Source organism: Amblyomma mixtum, chromosome 5 (genome assembly GCF_055824585.1).
Source record: "Amblyomma mixtum isolate Tamu chromosome 5, ASM5582458v1, whole genome shotgun sequence".
Taxonomy (NCBI): domain Eukaryota; kingdom Metazoa; phylum Arthropoda; class Arachnida; order Ixodida; family Ixodidae; genus Amblyomma; species Amblyomma mixtum.
The window spans coordinates 154,940,727-154,956,615 of record NC_143016.1 but is presented as its reverse complement, the minus strand read 5'-3'; the positions used below and the strand labels follow the sequence as shown (position 1 = coordinate 154,956,615).

The window sequence follows — 15,889 nt, the reverse complement described above, 5'->3', positions numbered from 1 at the left end:
CGCCTTGCTCGACGGTAAATTGGTTTTTGAGGAAAGGTACTTATCTCGCATATCTCGGTGGACACCTGAACCTTGCCGTAAGAGAGGGGAGGAAGATGGGAGTGAACGAATACGCGATATTAGCTAGACGCGCCTTTGTTCATTCCAAACCATCGAGCTGGCATGGCGGAGGAGAAAGAAGACGTTGTTCGAAGCGGACGCGTTCCTCGATGTTCTCCGCCCACACAAATCTGCACAGGATGTCCTGCTACAACTCAATCGGGCTGCCCTCGACCCCGTCGAATGCCCTTACAATGACAAAGTCGTACTCGCCTTGGATTTGAAGGGAGCATTCGACAACGTTATCCATGAGATCATTCTCACCCACCTCTCTCAAACTAACTGCGGCAGAAACGCCTTTCAATACGTTCGGCAATTTTTGACCGACAGACAATCTTACGTTTGAATCCAGGATAAGGAACATGGCCCGTTTCATTTCGGAGCCAGGGGTGCACACCAGGGCGCGGTGCTCTCTCCCCTGTTATTCAGTTTGGCTATGATGCGCCTACCGGCCCAGCTGGGCGCTGTCACCAGTGTGCAGCATGCGCTGTACGCCGATGACATCACCCTGTGGGCCATACAGCGTTCCCTTGGAGACATTGAGGCCAACCTGTAGGAGGTGGTGACCATAGTGTACCATTATGCTTGCCGCTGCGGCCTCCAGTGCTCCACCCAAAAGTCTGAATTTGTGCACATACGCCCCCCACCAAAGTGCACAGCCACAGTTTCATTGTCTCTTGAGACAGGTCCAATTCCTGAAAATATCGAAGTCCGGGTACTGGGGCTTTTTATACATCAAGACTGACGGTCAGAAACAACATTGTCCAAACTCCGTCAGGTGGCGGACCAGGTGGGCCGCTTTTCTAACAAGCGTCGGGGTTACGATGTAAGGACGCCTTGCGGCTGGCGTATGCATTTGTAACCAGTCGAATTCTATATTCGACTTCATACCTCCCCCTGCGGAAGCAAGACGAGGATTCACTCGAAGTCATCCTCCGCAAAATTATTAAGCGGGCTCTGGACCTCCCCGTGAACACCTCCAACAAGCACCTCCTGGGGCTGGGCATGGTGAATACATTTCGGAAGCTCTGGGAAGCCCACTTGACAACCAATACACATGTCTCTCGAAGACATCGTCGGGTCGCCGCCTCCTTGCCGTCGCCTCCTTGCCGCCTCCATCCCAGTGGAGATGCACCCTCCACGTGCGCCCTCTTCCCGCCAATGCATGAACCGTGAGGACCATAATGGCCGGCGCCTGGTGCGGGCGGAAGCCCTGGCCCGCCACTATGGATCGAAACCCGACGTATTTTATGTGGATGCCTCCGGCCCCCACCATGGGCTATGGTACACTGCCGCAGTCGTCCACCAATCCAAAACAGTGAACTGCACGACACGAGCCGAGCCCGTGACATAACACACGCGAAGGAGGTTGCCATTGCGTTGGCCGCACCTGATTCCAATTCAAAAACAATTATTTCCGATTCGCGAGGGGCATGTCGGAACGTCGAGCAGGGCTGGGTACCGTATCTAGCCTACAGCATTCTCCTAAACAGCGTCTACACCGGAGACCCCGCTCACCGGCGTATCGTTTGCGCTCCTGCTCACATGGGCCTTGAGGGAAGTGAGGCAGCTGACGCCGCCGCCCGCGCGCTCTCTCACCGGACATTCCCCTCCGACCCCGACGATCAGGAACTCGAATTCACTCCCGCTTACTCCTTCAAAGATATTGTTTTACATTATCAATCTGGCCATGGTCTTTATCCTCGCCCGTGTAAAGGTCTCTCAAAGGCGGAAGAGCGGCTTCTGCTTCGCCTGTATACTAATACTTTGCTGTGCTTGGCAGCTCTCAAACACTTCGACCCTTCTCTCTCGGGCAGCTGTCCGCACTGTGCGGAGAAGTCTTCGGACATCTACCACATGGTGTGGGCCTGCCCCTCCAACCCTGCTATCCTCCTTCACCCCAGCCCAACCCGGGAGGACTGGGAGGCGACCCTTCTCGCCTGCTCTGACCTGCAGGCCGAACGGGCGCTGGTCGCACGAGCCCAGGCGGCGGCCGACGCCACTGGGGTTCCGAACCAGGAACCTCCACCTAGCACTTGTGAGGGCGGGCCCCCTCTGGGTCAGCTCGTACCTAACCTCCTGAAGTGTATCTGTACATAAGTGTTTTCCGCCACCCCCATCACCGCACAAAAGGTTCAATCGGCCTCTGGCCGAGGTACTGCTCAGGCTTTTGCTGGCAGTAATGACTATCGTATCGTTCTGCCCCAACTCCCAACCGCTAAGCTGGTGACCGACTCCGTATTTCTGCATGCAGACCTTGCCGGGCGCCCGTACAGGGCACAGGATTTCAGAGACTCGCTGCGAAACGTCGTTGACCTCAGAGAAATTAGCTCCATTAGACAATTCCAGATGTCTCACGTGTGGGTGGTCACTTGCAAATCGGCGCAATCAAAAGAAAAGCTCGTGTCGTGCGGCGACCTCTTGGTGAAGAGCCGCCGCTATGCTGTTGTTGACCCGGAACCGAAGGAGGTGAAGCTAAAGCTTTTGTGGCTTCCCAAGCGCTTTGAAGATTGCTTCATCCGTGAGGCACTCCAGGCGTACGGGAAGGTGACATCTATCTCGGCGGAAAATTGTAAAGTTTCAGACATGGAGCAGATGAGAACTCTAAGCCGTGATGTCGTCCTGTCTCTAGCTGACGGAGTCGGGGTCAGTGACGTTCCACATCAGCTGACTGTGAGCGGCATTCAGAGCCTTGTTCTAATTCCGGGCAGACCACCTCTGTGTCTACGTTGCAACCGCGTTGGACACATTCGTCGGCACTGTCGTACGCCGCGGTGTGACGACTGCCGGCGTTTCGGCCACACAACGGAGGAGTGCATCGTGACGTACGCCGACAAGCTGTGGCATCGCGTGTGGCCCCCTGACGACGCTCTACAGGAGCACATCGTAGACTCACAGAAGTACTAGACGCGACTGGGGACTTGCCAGTCGCCGCGGTAGCTGAGCCTTCGAGTGTCAGTGCGCCGGTTGTTCCCCAAAGTGCTGCCGCGGAGTGTAAAGAACCGGCGGATGACCATGCAGCGCCGACTCGGTGTGAGGCGCCGAGTTCTGCTGTTGGTGGAGAACAAGTCGCCATCCTTGAAGCCGCTACGGATACCACGGCGGATACTTCGCCTCCTGTCATTGCAAGCCAGCAGCTTCCGGATCAGGGCCTTCTTCTAGCGGATGATGAGCTTGATTCCGCAGACGAGCCGCTTCAGAAGCGCCGTGCGTCCTGCATTCCCGAAACGAGATCAGATGAGGACCCAGTGCGCAGCCCACATCGCCGTCGGCGTCGAGCGTCGATGCACAAGGGGGAGTGCCAACGTTCGAGGTCCAGGAGGCCTGGCGGTGGTTCCAAGGCGGCTTCGCCGTCTACCGACAGGCACATGAAACTGTAGGCATAATTGTTTAGTCATCCTGGCTGCTTCCGCAGAGTTCGTATTCACAACACTGAATGTAGGTGACCTTAGGTCTCGCCAGAGGTAGGTGCAACTCCGCCGACTCTTCGGCAGCAGGCACCTTGATGTTATCGTCGTCCAGGAGACGAAAATTGAAAGTGAGGAGGATACCGAGGTGGCCCTGCAGATATTTTTATCGGAATATAATGTTCTCATGACGCATGCTGTGGGCTTGTCGGCGGGTTGCTGTTTGTTTCTGCGCAAGACACTGCCCTGTTCGGGCTTGACCTATAATGTTGATAAGGAGGGCCAGTTGATATGCTGCGATTTTCTGCTATATAGAAAGCCATGGCGACTAATTAATGTTTATGCTTTTAATGCTATATCACATCGCATTAGTCTTTTTGAAGACATAGCCAGCTTACTGGACTCTGACCGGCACGTTGTGCTAATGGTTTATTGGGGTTTAACGTCCCAAAGCAACTTAGGCTAATGGCTGACTTTAATTGTCTGTGCGACCCAGTTGATCGTGCCGGTCCTGATACACCCAGGGATAGTAGCGTGAATTTTATTGCGGAAGCAATACCGCTCGCAGTTTGAGCCCTTCAGCGTCGTCCCGGCGGTGTGACCACATTTGACCTTTAGCATGACCTCCGCTGTGACGTCACGCAGACGGAGAGAGACAGAGCCCCAACTCGTCGTGTCGCTGTCGTCCCAGCATAACCACGGTGCTCCGAGCAGCAGCTGCGCGCCGCTGCCGCGAGGAGGCACTCGCTGTGATGACGTCACGCCAGACGGAGAGGGACAGAGCCCCAACTCGTCTCGTCGCGGTCGTCCCAGCGTAACCACGGTGCGCCGAGCAGCAGCTGCGCGCCGCTGCCGCGAGGAGGCGCTCGCTATGATGACGTCACGCCAGACGTAGATATATCGGGCTCCGACCCGGCTCGTCGCAGTCGTCCCGGGAGGTGGTGACGAATCGCGGCTTCGGCCGCTTATCTGTTTTTTCAGCCAGAGTCCGCTTCGGCGGACGCGGTTGTTGCTGCGACGCGCGTATTTTCTTTTTCTCTTTCTTCACATCTTTTAACTCTCCTCTATCTGCACGTGGCAGCGGTGGTGGCTCGGCTTGAGCCAGTAGGCAGGCCCGTGCAATTTCCTTTTCATCTTTCTCTCAGTCGCAACAACACCAGTCGTCCCGGCGTAACCACGCTGTGCGTTTCAGCCAGGCCATGTCGTCCGACATGCACAAGGCAAGGCTGCAACGATTCGCTCAAGCTAGGAAACGACGGCGGGCTGAACAAAAAGATGAAGTTGCTTTCGCAATTTCCGGGCTTAACCAAGCTAAGCCTCTGCCAATTTTTTGTCACTTGTTACGGAAGATGTAGGGCTCAGTGATACCGGAAGTTCATGTCCTGGTTCCCGCTTATTCACACGCATTCAGGGCCATTCTAACGCTCGCCTTGATCGAATTTATACATCTTTCGCACTTGTCTCCCGAGCATTCTTCTGGGGCACTGTACCAGTTTCATTCTCTGATCACTGTATGGTGGTTGCTCGCCTCGGAGGCAGTGATTGTTCAAAATTTAGGCCGAAATGGGTGTTTTGGAAGCTGAACTCCTCAGTACGTAATGATGAAGAATTTGTCATTCGTGTCCACTCGCAACTGGATTCCTGTGTCTCGAGCAGGATGCCGTTGTTTGCCGCTTGGGAAATGTTTAAGCAGGACGTGCGTGCTACAGCTATAGAAATTGGTTCCGTGAGGTCCTTTTACCGGAAACATCAGGAGCAGACACCCAGGAAAAATTTGTACAACTTGTATGAAATAGAATGCGAATCACCTGGATTATGTACGGAAGAATTTGCTAGTATCAAAAGTGAGTTGCAAAGATTTGATGCAAAACGCTAAAGGGGTGCCCGTGTTCGATCTCATACCAAGCGTGATCTACAATGTGAGCACGCGACAAGACAGGCTTTGCTTGATGAGCGCCGTCATGCGACTGCAAAGTTCATTTCGGGGATGGTGTCCAATGGCAAACTAGTGTCCAGTACAAATGAGGTGATGGACGCATTTGTGGATTATTACACAGACTTGTTTAGTGCTCCACCTGACGCACATAATTCGGAAAATTTGGGGCATTTCAGTACCTTGGTGAGCCTTTTATCAGAACACGATTGTTCTGTTATTAGCGGCTCTTTCACGCAGGAAGAGGTGGAACATGCAATTGATCAGCTAGCTGTCTCAAAAACGCCTGGTCCTGACGGCATTTCGGTCGATATTTACAAGGCTTTTAAACCTATTCTCACTCATGTTCAGCTGCGGGTCTTCAGGGTGGGGCTCGATATAGGAGCCCTTCCTCACTTTTTTACAGAAAGCCACACAGTGCTAATTCCGAAAACTACACATGAAGGAAAACTGCGCTCCGTAGAAGGTTATAGGCCCATTACATTGGCAAATGTGGATTACAAATTTTTTGCTGAAGTCTTGTCGAATCGCCTGCAATTCGCAATGTCGATACTCATTGGATTTCACCAGACGTGCGGTTTGAGAGGCCGCTCCATTCAAAGTAATGTTCACACTGCGCGTACAATTCTTGAGTGTTCCTCCAGCTGTCACGACCAGCTTGCCCTGCTTCAGATCGACCTTTCGAAAGCATTTGACCGCGTTCGCCATTCATTTCTGTTTTCCCTTCTAGAGCGAGCAAACTTGGGTTCTACTGTACTTAACGGGGTACAACTTTGCTACAGAAACTGTTCAACACAATCATTAATGGCCAGCTCTCGAACCCTGTGCCAATCCGCTCTTCCGTGAAGCAAGGCTGTCCGATGTCTCCTCTGCTTTTTGCTCTTTTTCCTGGAACCGCTTTGTTTGAGTGTTTTGCGTAACAGTAACATCCATGGGTTCCCTGTTTGGGGTAATGAAGTGAAATTGCTAGCATATGCTGACGACCTTGCATTTTTCTGCATTGACAAGCCCAGCATTGATGATGTGTTGTTCACTTTAGATCGTTTTGGCGTCGTTTCTGGTGCTCAAATGAATCGCTCCAAACGTTCTGGCCTATCGTTTGGTTCATGAGCCACAAATTCGACCCGGTACGCGGGAATAGAATGGTCTTGTGTGCCTCCTAAATATCTTGGTGTTCCAGTTCATGCCTACAAATCAAGTGCGCATTACTGGAGAGAGCGAGATCCCGCCGTTGAGCGTTATGCTCAGACGTTTGTACCGCATCGGCTTTCAATCTTTAGTCGAGCCCAGGCTTGCAACACCTTTCTGGCAACAAGAATTTATTACGTACTCCAGGTCCTTCACTGCGTCAGCCAATACATACAGCCTTTCCATCGTATATTTGCGACGTTTATTTGGTCTTCCAAATTCGAGCCCATGCGGCGTGATAACCTTTTCAGGCCTGTTTGTGCAGGAGGAATGGGCCTAGAGCACCTGTATGTGAGACGGTTGGCTGCCCGTTTCTTCTTTTTTCGTTATTGTTCCCATCCGATTATTAGAGCATTCTTGCAGGTTAACTTCATGACTCTACTTCCGAACTTAGTAGTTCGTAAGTTTTACTGAACGCCCCCGTTTACTAGGCTTTATGCAGGAAGTTTATGCCTGCGTGTGTTTTTTCACAGTTCGGTTTTCAACGGAGATCCGTCATGGCTGCCGACAGGTGCGGACGTGTGTCGCATCGCCTCCGATGTTTTTGACCATTCCGAACCGTACCAATCCACAGCGCCACCAGATTTTATTTGGAGCTTAAAAACCTTACAAGCTGGCCCACCTGGACACCAGGTTCAGAACGATGGGACCAAATTTTGGCTCCTTATCGGACTTGGAAGCTGCTATTCGGACGGCGTCTCGCCGAGCCTACCGGCAGGACATCTTCAACTACGGGAATACATGGGCCGCTAAGCCTAACAAGGCATCGACGCCTGGAATCGACCCTGCTCAGCGAACACATTCGATCAGACCATGGAAGCATTGCCCCGAAACTTGCCAGATGCCCAGGAGATGGATGAGGACGACCTCAACACCACTGACTCCGAGAGCCCGGTGAGCAGCGCTGACGTGGCGTCCGCCACGCAGGAGCCGCCCAACCCTTACAACAACGACGCCAGCTGGGAATTGGCATTGTCCGAACGCCAGAAGAAACTCCAAAGGAAAAGCAGACGGATCGCTGCGGAGAACAATTCGACCGCCCAAAACAATCCCGGCGAAGACAACTCAACTCAACTCACCCCGACCGACGGAGGGCCAGCCGCCGCCGGCAGAAACGCCAACGGACAAGGAAAACGACACCAGCCTAGGCGCAGGGTGTCTCCGCTTCTTAAGAACGATTTCAAAATTATCATACGACCGAAGAAGGGACTGGCTGCAATACAGCTTCACACCCACCAGGTAGCCCGCGCTGTAATCGCAGCGTGCAACCACCAATGCAAAGACGAAGATTTTATCATAAGGCTCCGCCAAGGATCTAACATCATAATCGTAAGCACCCCACATGAATCAGCTGCTCAACTAGTGAGGCGCATCACCAGGCTCACCTTTGCGGGACGCGCATTTGAGATGAACACCTACGTGGCCGCGCTGGGCGATGTCCAACGTGGCGTGATACATGGAATTGATCCCGGGACGACACCGAAAGAACTCAAGGCCCATTTACGAGTGCGCACCCAAGGAGTCACCATACTCAGCGCCTGGATATTAGGAAAAACCAAGACGGCCTTCATCACCTTTGACGGTCCCATTGTCCCCAAAATATGTTATCTACTACGGGGCGAGACGGCATGCTACCCGTACCGCCTCAGGAGACAAGTGTGTTATGTGTGTTTCCAGCAAGGCCACCGCTCCGACGTGTGCCCCACACCTAATGTGCGCGCGTGTAGCCAGTGCGGAACGCAAAACCCGCCGACTGGACATTCCTGCACTCCAAAGTGCGTGATTTGTGGTGAGGCCCACCCTACCGGGTCGAAGGACTGCCGCGAACGACTCAAGAAAGTCAGAAGGCAGCAAACCAAGACCGCCCTCAGCAACGCTACAGGTGAAAACGCCAGCAACAGCGGCGGACGCGACAGCAGACGCCGCAGCCGCGGTGACCGCAGCAGACGGCCGCGGTGGTTCAGCTCGGAGGGAGAGACATCACGGAGCCGCTCGGGATCCCGCTCATCACGGCATCGCTCGCGGTCCCATTCGTTTCCCCCCCTGCCACCCCCTGCGGGGACGAATGCCGGGAACCAGCTCCAGAAGAACGAAGAAAGCGGGTCCGCCCAGAAAAGCAGCAACAAGGTGAGCTGGAGAGCCGATGCTCCCGGGATTTCTCCGCACTCGGGTGGGACTGGTAACAAACACAACACCAATACAAACAACGCATGCAACCGTGACCTTGAGCATGGAGACGCAGAGAAAGGAGCACTTAAGTGTGAACTAGAATTTTCCCTCGTTAAACAGAATGGGTTGGAACGCCAAATTGCGGAACTCACAAAGATAGTTCAAGACCTAAAATCCAACTGCCACCCGCTGTCGAACGCTACACAAACGCACTCCTCGCTGCAGATGAACGATGAGGAGCGCTCAAACTTCAAAGCGGAACAGATGATGCAACAAATGATGCAACAAATGATGCAACAGATGATGCATCAGGTAAAAGCACAACTAGCAGAGCTACGGAGTGCCTTCCGCAAACAAAAACACACAGAGAATATTAAGGAAAAGGCCTACAACCTCCCTGCGTTAGCAGCCTCGCCAATCCACCTACATCCCAGGGAATGGGCAATTGCTCAAGCTCAAGAACCTATATCATATCTAACACGAACCACAGCAAACAAGACATCTTAGACATATGGCAATGGAACTGCAGGGGCTATCGCAAGAAACAAGGCCTCATCAAACAATTCATTCAGACGCAGCTCACACCGCCTGACGTTATCGCACTTCAAGAAACGGGCGCGACACCCACTCTCCCGGAATACACATGCTACGACAGCCACATGACGGGAAAGACAGCCATCTTAGTGAGCAAGGCAGTCATAGCCATCAATCACGACAGCATACCCGACACTGACATTGAGCATGTGATTGTAGAGATCGTACCGGAAAAGGAAAGGGGGAAATGTATTCATCGTCAACGTGTACAGCTCCCCGAAGCGAAGAAAACCAAAATTTTTTGAACTTTTTCACGGTGTCCACAGCCTAGCAAAAAACAATACGCTAATCATCTTGGGGGATTTCAACGCCATGGACAAGAGCTGGGGGTACCAAAAAGCAACCATTAAAGGTAAAACGCTAGCCGAGGCTGCAGATAACTTCAACTGCAACCTACTCACGGACCCAGCAACCCCTACCAGGGTTGGAAATAGCGTAAGCATCGACACCTGCCCCGACCTCACATTCGTAAGAGGAATCGGACAAACACAATGGGAGAACCTATTGGAAAATTTAGGCAGCGACCACTACATTCTCAAGACGCAAGTAACCTCAGACAGGCTGAGACGCCGGTGGGCACGGCAAAAATAACGGACTGGATTGCGTTCCCCGAAGCATGCGACACCAACCTTACCGAGAATGGCATACAGTCGTCAGAGGAATGGGGAAGCATACTAAGGGATACGCAAGACAAGTACACCAAAACCATAAACCGAACCGCGGAAACACCCGAGGTGGACGGTCGGCTGCTGAAGCTCTGGGATGCTAGGCGCAGTCTCACCAGGATATGGAAAAAACAAAAATTTAACAGGAAACTCAAGCTTAAAATCGCCGAAATTACAGCGAAAGCAGAGGAGTACGCCACACAGCTGGCAAAACAAAATTGGCAACAATTCAGCGATTCTCTTATTGGGACGCTAAGCACGACACGGACTTGGCGTATTTATTTATTTATTCAAAATACCTTACAGGGCCCAGAAGGGCATTGAGTAAGGGGGGCAAAAACAATAGATTAAGCAAATAGGAAGAATAAATTAAAAACAACACGTGATACCAGGCAAAAATTAAACACAATTATAAATATACAGGGCAAAACGAAACTATAAGACATACATCACCGCGGGCAACAAAAATTAAAATAGTAGCAAGAATGCATCGCATGTGCCCAATACACATGAAAAGAAAAAGCAGTAGCCATAAAAAACATACAAATGGTTGAAATTATCTTTAGAGCGCTCCTCGATCTGACTAAGACAAAAGCTGAAAACAATAAATCCATATACCGCTTGATTCACCAGTTCGAGGGCACTGACTCGGAACTCCTAGACAGATTGCCCGCCAAATGCTTTGGTAGCACGAACCCGCCGACCTATAGAGGGGAGTACCGAGGAGACGATAACGCTAATCTGGACAGACCCATCACACGAGAAGAGGTCTACGCGGCCATGCGAAACACCACCAGAAATACGGCCGCGGGAGCGGATAAAATAAACAACGCACTCATCCGCAACCTCAGCGATGCGGTGGTCGCTGAACTGACAGACTTCCTCAACAAACATTGGGAAGCTGAAACTGTCCACGAGGAGCGGCAACATGCCGAAGTGGTGATGATACCCAAGCCAGGCAAAAAAAACTGCAAATAGAAAACCTCAGACCGATCTCGCTTACGTCATGTCTGTGAAAACTATACGAGCGAGTGGTAACACAGAGACTTCAAAATTACATAGAAGACAACGAACTGATCCCTCACAGCATGTTCGGCTTTAGAGCAAAATTATCAGCTCAAGACGTACTCCTTCAATTATATGAAGGTGCACTTCGTAACGTTCCTAGGGACGGAGAAAACGTAATAATGGCCCTAGACATCAAAGGGGCTTTTGATAATGTGAGCCACGAAGCAATCCTTACGGGCCTGGACGACCTGAACTGCGGGCGCAGGATTCAGCTTCGTCAAAGCATTTCTATCAAACAGAACTGCAATCATCGGTATAGGAGAACTTCGGTCCGACAAGTTTCAAACGCCTAATAAGGGGACACCTCAAGGGTCGGTCATTTCACCCACGCTATTCAACTTGGCCATGATCGGACCGGCGAAGCGACTAAAAGAAATCGACGACATCCACCTTGCCATTTATGCCGACGACATCACAATATGAACTAACACTGGCTCAGTCGGCGAGAAAGGCGATAGGCTACAAGAAGCAGACACCTGCGTTGAAAACTACGTCAAAGCAAGAGGGCTAGCATGCTAGACCGAAAAATCTGAGCTCTTATGGGTTTAGAGAGGAAAACAGAGCCGAACAGTCCCTACCAGTAAAGAACATCGACTACAAGTTTACCTCGAAGGAGAACCAATACCACAGAAGACACTCATACGGGTACTAGGGATGTGGATACCGTCAAATCAACGCTGTACTCATACCCTTGGGCTATTAAAGGCATCTACACTCCAAGTGGCCCGCATGATTACGCGCATCTCCCATAGACGTCAGGGCATGCGAGAAGAAGACCCACTCAAGCTGGTCAGGAGCCAAGTGGTCAGCCTGGCGACATACAGTGTCCCGTACTACAATCATATCAAGAGTGAAATACAACAGGCGGACGCGATTTTACGCAAAGCGTATAAAACCGCACTTCGACTACCCCATAACACCTCAACTGAAAAGCTCTTAGCCTTGGGACTGCACAACACGGTCGAGGAATTACGGGAAGCGCAGCATGTTGCCCAAATGCGGAGACTACAGCACACCCCCACAGGCAGAGTTCTTTTGAAGAAACTGGGCTACACCGAGCAAATTCGAGAAATATTGAGAACTGAAACGGTCCCCGATGAGTACCGTAGCACGCTCAGGGTGGCACCAATACCAAGAAACATGGACCTTAACCTCCACAAAGACCGCAGAGAGGCAAGGGCCGACCGCTTACAGAAAACCCACGCATCCCAGGATACAACAGTGCATGTGGGCGCTGCCACATACGCCATGACAAGGGGACAAGGCACCACCAACGCAGTGGCAACTGTAGTCAACTCGGAATTACCAGCGCCTCACTGCAAGATTGCACAAGATTGCACAATAGTTGAGGCTGAAGAAGCGGCCGTTGCTCTAGCGGCAACGGAGGGCTATCGGACTGGGCGGTCACTGACAATTCTTACTGATTCACAAGCAGCCTGCCACAACTATCTTTGCGGCAGAGTCAGTCACAGAGCGCTCCGCATGCTCCGCTCTGTAGACTGCAAGACGGATCAAACACATGCAAAACCACACAAGCCGATCAAACATAAGATCATCTGGGTACCGGGGCACACGGGGGGTTGGGCAGGAAACCATGGGGCGGACAGGATAGCTCGAGGACATACTAACTACCGAGCATCCAACGTCAACGACCTCGAGGAATCCCTGCCAGTACCTCAAGAATACTCGGCCATACTCAAAAACTACAAAGGCAGCAGGATGCAGTACCCACTGTGCACGGGCCGGCATCAGGTGATTAACAACGTTTATTCCCGATAAGATAGCATATATATACAGTGCGCTGACGTACTCAGTCATGCGCAGATTATGCTGCAGCGAATGACGTCAGAGCTCAGCTCTGCTACATCTTCCCTTCTTCGAACAAACCGGGTTCAATGTCGCTCCGGTAGAGGGTACCGACAAGGTTCACGTCGCAACCTTGTGTTTCGACGTAGCTCTTGGCCGGGCTCTGTGCAAGGGTCTTCTTGAGGGGCGGAACTGGTTTCCTGTTGCGGACCCATCAGTCGTAGATGTTCTCGTGTGCGTCGAATTTCCCTGCCATCTGCCGTTTTGAAGATCGCTGAGCGAGGTTCGTTAGCTGGCCTGAGGACGACAGCTGGAGACCAGGTCCGGTTGATTGTGTCATTCACGGTGACCTGCTGGCCTGGCTTCTCAGGTGGCAGGTACCTGCTGCCACGGTTGTAGTACGTCCTTTGGCGTTGGCGTATCTCACGAAGACGGCTGTGGACCACGTTGCTGGGTGTAGCTTGTGGCTCCAAATGGCTTGTAGGCACCGGGAGAGGAGTCCGTTTGGAGTCCCATCAGCCTCTGCACAGGGGACTGCAGCACATCATCACGCGGTGTATTGCGCCATTCAAGTAAAGCCATCTGAAATGCAGGCGTTTTAAGGGAACATTTTTTTTTAGAAGCTTCTTGGCTTCCTGAACCGCTCTTTCCGTCATGCCGTTAGACCGCGGGTGGTAGGGGCTTGACGTGACTTGGGCGATACCTAGGCTGTTCAAAAAATCCTTAAACTCACGGCTGATAAAAGGCGGTTTATTATCACTGCACAACTTCACAGGCAAGCCATGAACAGAGAAAATTTCAGAGCACCATGAGATCAGCAGGTTGCTGTGGTGGTGCGAAGTTCCCGCAGTTCGAAAAAAACCAGTAAAAGTCGACCATGAGGGCAAATTCGGGACCTTCGTATAAGAACAAGTCAATGCCAACAACTTGCGAGGGTAGGGTGGGAACTTCGTGACTTAAAAGGGGCATTTTGGCGTTTCGCGGCTGATTTTTGAGACACACCTTGCACCCTTTGCAGAAATGATCAATGTTGCTTGCCATGTTCGGCCAGAACATTACGTTCCTAGCCCTTGCCTTCATTTTATCCGCACCAGCGTGTGCCGCGTGAAGGAGGCAGATCATGTCGTATCTTTTTGACTCCGGTATGATTACCATGTTGCTGCGAAACACGAGGCCATCCTGCGCGTGTATCTCGTCGCGGTACCCCCAGTAGGTCCGAAGTTGCTCTGAGACTTCGAGCTTATGAAGAGGCCAATCTGTCTCTCCATTCCATATTCCCGCAGCTTTGTCAGGTTGGTGTCGTCACCGGTTGCTGCAAGCAGGTCTTTCAAACAGTGCTCGGAGGCTGAAACGCAATCAAGAACATTGGCTTGAAATTGCTCGTGTTCTTCCATGCATGCCTTACTGGGAAAACGGGATAAAGCATCTGCTAGGAACAGTTCTTTGCCAGGTTTATAAGTCACGATGATGGGGTAACAACGTTGCAACGTCAGTCGCATGCGTTGCAAGCGTAGCGGGCACTGGTGTAATGGTTTACTGAATATGGCCTCCAGTGGCCGATGGTCTGTCTCAACTGTTACTGCATGCTGTCCAAATAGATAATCATGAAACTTTGTGCAGCCGTGCACTATTGCGAGAGTTTCCTTTTTTTATCTGAGCATATCTTTGCTGGGAATCTGTGAGTGACCGTGACGAAAACGCAACGGGGTGCGCTTCTTGCATCAGGACGGCGCCTACCCCGAACTGACTTGCGTCAACTGATAAGGTAACTGCTTTCTTGGGGTCAAAATAACGAAGGATCGGGGCTGTTATCAGGGCGTGGCGCCACTTTTCGAAGCTTTCTTGCTGCTTTTCTGTCCATACCCATGCAATTTTTTTGCGCAGCAAAGACCCAAGAGGGGCGGTAACTACAGACATGTTAGGGATGAAACGTTGCACAAAATTTATTGTGCCCAGAAAAACTTGCAGTTACTTACTATTCTTTAGTGCTGGCATTTCCAGAATATCTTGCACGCGTTGTGGATCTACTCGCAGGCCGTCCACAGTGAGCACGTGTCCCAGGTAGCGTACCTCGGTCTGGAAAAATGAACATTTCTTCAAGTTCAGTTTCAAGTTATATTCGCGACAGCGTGTTAAACGAAGCTGTAAGTGGTAGTCGTGCTCTTCTTTTGTACTGCCCCATAATAGGATGTCATCCATTACTACTGCAACGTTTGGCAAACCTTCTAGCACGCGATGCATCGCTGCCTGAAACACTTCCGGGGCTGAGGCAATTCCGAAAGGCATGCGCAGGAAGCGATATCTTCCGTAAGGTGTGCTCATTGTGCACAGCTGCGAACTTGCGTCAGTTAGTTTGATTTGCCAGAGTCCTGACGCTGCGTCTAGAGTTGTAAAGAACTTTGCTTCGGCAAGCCTAGGCACAACATCTTCAAGGGTCGGCATGGGCTAGTTCTCTCGTAGCAAAGCTTTGTTTAGTGCTGTGGGGTCTAGGCAGATGCGCACTTTTTCTTTCTTAAGCACCGTGACCGTATGACTGGACCATTCTTTTGGCTCATTTACCTTGGATATGACTCCTTGTTCTTCCATGCGCTGGAGCTCCTCTTTGACTTTTTCTCGGAGGGCCACCGGAACTCTCCTCGCCGGCACGGCCACTCCCACGGATCCGGGCTTCAGCTTCATCGCGTACTGAATGCCTTTTAACTGCTCCAGTCCACTGAAAACATCTTCAAACGATTGCGCTGCTGGGTGAAACGGGTCGGCGTGCACATTTTGCACGCGACAAATAAAACCCAGGCGTTCAGCCACTGATCCACTGAGGGTCACGGGCACGTTTTGGTCGACCACGAAAAACGTCTCTTCGTGCACTTTGTCGTTTGCGCGCAAATGGGGCCTAATTTTTGTTGTGGCCAGAGTTTTATGGTCGAAGAACGCTGTTAACGTTACGCGACGTTCTTGGTGCG

General features: G+C 51.7%; 1 pseudogene; it reads right to left on the bottom strand.

The window, feature by feature from the left end:
* Positions 1–12,984: 12,984 nt before the first annotated feature.
* Positions 12,985–15,608, bottom strand: LOC149344198 (uncharacterized; annotated as a pseudogene).
* Between the last annotated feature and the right edge of the window lie 281 nt (positions 15,609–15,889).